The following is a 5,284-nucleotide window of genomic DNA, read 5'->3' as shown; positions in this document are numbered from 1 at the left end:
ATATATATATATATATATGTATATGAAAATAGATTTAGCTGTGCGTTACAATCTGTTCATGTGTTTGCACAGTTTAAGCAACACTGTAACATCTGTTGACATTAAAGGAACAGTGAAAGGATGCGGGTTGTGGGATCAGTCACATCACGCTTTAATCCCATTTTTCAGAGTAAATATAAACTCGTTCTTTGTGCTTTTTTTTATCTAAAACACAAAAATATCAGCTGCTTGCAGGAACTCAGGAATTTTCCCTTTTATTCCTATCCAGCATCATCTAAATTCATTGGTACGTCTGAGCAAATTCATAAAGTCCAGTGAGTTTTTCTAGGTCTTAAAATCTTATGGAAATTCTTAAAATTCTGTTCAAGTTGATTCTATCCTTATTAGAGACTTTAACTCCAAATGGAGCTCCTCAAGTGAGAATTAGCTGCAGAAAGCTTCAAGTGATTTTTCGTTTTGTAGCAGACAATAAAACGCCCGACAGCAAACGATTCAGGAGAAATATTCTTCAAACGCTGAATGACAGTGAGTTAATGAAACCCTACAGATAAGATCACACGGGGATAATGTTTGCGGTCGATCTCATTTGAGATGTGCTCACGTCTCGCACACAACACAATGGCGCTCAAACACCAGCACTGAAAATGATCGAAGCACAAATTTATTCTAAAACTTGATGAAAGTGACAGAGAATCATAGATGATTTTAAAAAATAGATTTAAATTTGTCATCTGGTAGCAGATCGCTCACTCCTGGGATCATGCTGTCAAATAATCAAAAGGTTACTTTTAAATGCTTCAAATTTTAATTAATGGGTTCTCTAAAAGGTATAGATCCCTAAGGGATACTAACAGCTGCCTATATCTCACTACACTTGTGACTAAATCCTCCATTCAATGTGACATTTTATTTTCACATTGGGCCTGAATTTGTTGCATTTAATTTTTGTCAACGCATCCCATTATTTTACCCAATTTAAATGTATACTATATTGCCAAAAGTATTTGCTCACCCATCCAAATGACTGTGCACCAGTGCACAAAACAAGGTCCATAAAGACATGGATGGCAGAGTCAGGTGTGGATGAACTTGACTGGCCGAGACTTCTGGCAGAGACTGAGAGCCAGGTCTTCTGTCCAACATCGTATGTGACCTCACAAATGTGCTTCTGGAAGAATGGTCAAAAATCCCCATAAACACACTCCTAAACCTTGTGGACAGCCTTCCCAGAAGAGTTGAAGCTGTTCTAGCAGCAAAGGGTGGACCAACGACATATTGATGGATTGGGAATGGGATGTCACTGCTCATATGTGAGTCATGGCAGGTGAGCGAATACTTTTGGCAATATAGTGTATAAATGTCAGACTACTTTTAGAAACTTATTTTGGTATTATTTTTTATTTTTAAATTTAAAAAAAAAACAGTTCAGTCTAGGCAGCACATTGGCTCAATTAGTAGAGCCTCTCAGAAAGAAGGTTGCCAGATTGAATCCTGGCCAAGGATCTACCGGTATCTGGGTAGAGTTTGCATCTTCTCTCTGTGCATGTGTGGGTTTTCTCCGGGTACTCTGGTTTCCCCACACAGACCAAAAACATGACTGTTAGGCTAATTGGCAACTATAAATTGTCCCTAGGTGTGAGTGAGAGAGTGAATGGTTTGTCTCTATGTGTCCCTGTGATGGACTTGGACCTGTCCAGGGTGTACCCCGCCCCTAGCACTGTGACTGCTGTATATGGGAACCAGTGACCCCCATGACCCTGAAAGGAAGAAGCGGGTATAGCTAATGGATGGATGGATAGTCCAGTCTAACTCCAATCTAGTGCCTTATATTTGCTTTAGTATGATTTATGATTTTTCATCTATCCATTTTCTTTACCCATTTTTTTTTCTTTCCGGGTCCCAAGGATCACTAGTATTTATCTTTAGAAGTCACTGTGTGAGAAGCAGGCACACTGTGGACAGGTCGTAAGTCCACCACAGAGCATTTTGATCTTCAACTATTGATATTTATTTAAAGTAGTTTGATCTAAATTAAGCAGCTGCTCAAGTCTGAAAGAGGGCAACAGGTTGACTCAAACATCTCTGACCCTCAGTGGGTATAATTTTGCACTAGTTCAAAATTATGGCTCTAATGTATGCTATACCCACATCGCAAAAAAAAAAAAAATGTTTCAGCACCAGGCCAGCTGCAAAGCCAAGAGCAGTGCTGATGTGTTGTTCCCAGCAATGTCCAACTCATGGCTTTTAAACAGGTAGGTGAAAAATACACCTTTCTGAGAGTAAATTATTTCTGCCAGCTGAGAGGCAAATTTCATTTTCTCATGTCTCCCAACAACAAAAGCTGCTGAACCCATTACAGGCTGGGGCGTGTGCATCACACACATTAAATGAGGGGTTCTCTAGCAATGGAAGAAAAAAAAAGAGAAAAAGCAATTTTCTCATTGAGCAGAAAGATACTCCATTTAGTTCCAGGTTCTCTACGGACCACTGCTGACATAGAGGGGGCTGGTGCTGGGGGGAAGTGAGTGTAGTAGAGTGATGACCCCCCCATCCCACACTATATGCTGCTCTGGAGCCATCGGTGGGAACGTGCTCGGCAAGGTGGATGAGAGAAGTACCCATGGGGTGGAGAAGAAAAGGAAGGGGACAGGAGGAAGAAGAAATAACAGATAAGATGATAGAGGGAAGGTAAAAAAAAAAAAGAAGCCCCGGAGTGTTTATAGAATGAATCAGGGATGTAAAACGACTGGAAGAAACACAGAGCCACTTCATTCTACAGGCACGCCAGGAAGAAAGAGCAAAAGTGTGAATATAGAGACAAATCGGAGGCGTCCAACTGTGTGGAACCACACTGACTGATTAATCTCAGGTCTTTAATGAGTGATGCTCTGCCAAGCCAGGTGGCATTAAGTCAGTCACCTCATTTCATTTAGCAGAAACTGCGACAATTCACACATTTCTGTCCTTGCCAGGGGCTTGGATGACACAGGAACGTTGAAGCCTTTAGGCACATGCAAGGACTAAAAGCAATGTGTGACCGAAGCCACAATTAAAATCACACTTTTTCTGTGTGTAAGTGGGAAAAAAAACATACATTCCTGCTGCTGCAACCTTTACTCCATGCATAAATTCTCTTGTAGGTTAACAAAGCCTGTTGTTCAGTTGTGTTTACCCTGAATCCATCACCAAGCTGAAAAAATAAACAAAAACTATTTCCATTTCCCAATATTCATGTGACTCAAGCCGAGACGAGAGAACAGCTTCAGGTGGAGTTTAGTCATCCGTGTTGGCAGCTGCTCCAAACACATCAATACTACTGTTTCTTTTTTTCCTTATATGTTTTTTTTTCTTCTTTGACAAGGCAACTGTTTCCCCACAAGGTGAACAAACAGATTTCTGTTTCCAGTTTTTGCGCTCCTCTCTTTCTTTACCAACTTCCTTTCATTTGATTCGAGGGTGGAAATGATGTTTGAGGGGAAATTACGAGCAGAAAGTGAGGATTCAGCAGCTCATCAGCACAGAAGCCTATGTCAGTCTGCTCAAATGGACTGATTTGATGCTCCTGAGAGAGATGGATGAATGGCAGGAAGCTCCACTTGGAGCACCCTCACCTGGACACTGATGTGTGTTAATGGGTCCCTTGGAGACCATCTCCTCGGGGCAAAAAGTGATCAGAATGGGATCCCTGTTTCAATGATTGAGTTCAAACTTTTTATTTTTTTATTTTTTTACTTTCACTCTGCACTTTTCTGCTGATGTGAGCTGCAAACTTCTCAGCATGACAGTTTAACCCTGACCTGACTGGACTTTTGGGAACTTGTGCTCAGAGTGTCCTCCTTTTTCCAATTGGAGCCACTGAATCCATTATTATCGGTCCAGTGGAGACCTGACAGGACGCAGGCAAGACTGGAGTATTTTTTAAAGATGATGCATCCCTTCTGATTAACGCAATCTGACAGTGAATTCCTGCCCTACAGCAAAAGGTAGTTCTCTGTCAGAGACTGACGTCCATCTGGTTCCATCTCAGCGGAGGAGACACGCTCCACGGTCTGAGCCCACCCCTCCTCCTCGTGGGAAGGGTGCCCGACAGCTTGGAGTCTATCAGGGATGTATAGGCTATATTCTTTAAAAAAATAATTTAGTCTTCATACAGCATTAAACTATTAAACCAGATGATGGACATTTTTGTGCACAAGGAACAAAAAAAATGCTATAGTGACCTGATTTGAGCTTGCAGCTTAATAAACAAATAAGAAAAGGCTTTTTTTTTTCAAGCACAAATTTATTTATTTTGAAATACTCTTTTGTTTTTGTTTCAGTGGGGGGAGAAAACGCAACTTGCTCCAAAGTGTTCAGGAGCTCACTGCGCACAAACAACCCTGAAACACAAACTCGCGCTTTGGTCCAAATAATGAGTCCATTCAACGTTTCAAACCCGAAAACAACAAAAGTATTTCACCTCTAATGCTCCATCCTTCATATCTGCACACGGTGTTTAACTTAGAGACACTTCTCCAAAAGCAGAGTCGTTTCTTACCTCACCACCCGAAACCTCTTGTCTGTCTGTGATCAGCTCCTCTCGTTTTCCTCTGAGGAAAAATGTCTCTAAAGCAGATTTTTGCCGGAGCCTGGTGCGTTCAGGTTCAGGTAAAATAAAGCGCTTAGCTGGGATGTTCACCGGACTGAATCAAATCCATCCACCGCTCCGGGCTCTGCGGTCCCGGTTCAGACGAGCCTGCAGTGTTTGAAGTGGGGGAGGCTGGTGAGCAAACAGTTTGGTGAACTCAGAAAGAGAGAGGCTCGTCCTGCAGCCTGCTCTGCTCCGGAGGGCGGAGACTCTCCCGCGACAAAAACACGCCTCTGGTTTCAACCTCTGGTGCTGATTTTAGCAGAACTTTCACTCAGATATAGTCCAGCGGTACGTTTATTAATAGTCACATCTTTGTTTTTGTCTTTAAAAACATATCATGCTTTGAAATTCTTCTTTTTTCCACATTTAAGTCGTTGAGTAGGGGGTTAGGACACTAGAAAGCAGAAGTGCAATGCTTTGTAACTCCACAAGCCCCTCTTTCACCTCTGTCTTGAGGCGTGTCTCAGAACAACTCGTTTTGAGGCTGTCTCTTTAAATGCAAATGAATTGCTCTATAGCAGCGCAGAAACATTTTATTTGGAAATTGTTTAAAATACGTCAACAGCCTTACATAGATTCTGTCGCAAATTCTGCGTTGTAATAGTTCAGAAAACGTCATGGAAAAAATAAGGCAAACTGATCAAAAAATATGAC

At 41.7% G+C, this 5,284-nt stretch overlaps 1 protein-coding gene across 1 annotated transcript in view; it reads right to left on the bottom strand.

Annotated features, from left to right (window-relative positions):
* The window catches only part of tspan18b (tetraspanin 18b), a 43,148-nt gene extending 38,365 nt beyond the window's left edge, over positions 1-4,783 (bottom strand). The window contains exon 1 of the mRNA XM_014016804.1: positions 4,538-4,783. The gene's annotated coding sequence lies outside the window, so the exon portion shown is untranslated. The remainder of the gene's footprint in view (positions 1-4,537) is intronic.
* Between the last annotated feature and the right edge of the window lie 501 nt (positions 4,784-5,284).

Source organism: Austrofundulus limnaeus, unplaced genomic scaffold, assembly GCF_001266775.1.
Source record: "Austrofundulus limnaeus strain Quisiro unplaced genomic scaffold, Austrofundulus_limnaeus-1.0 Scaffold155, whole genome shotgun sequence".
Taxonomy (NCBI): domain Eukaryota; kingdom Metazoa; phylum Chordata; class Actinopteri; order Cyprinodontiformes; family Rivulidae; genus Austrofundulus; species Austrofundulus limnaeus.
Note: the sequence above shows the minus strand (reverse complement) of the source record. Positions and strands in the feature narration are given on the sequence as shown.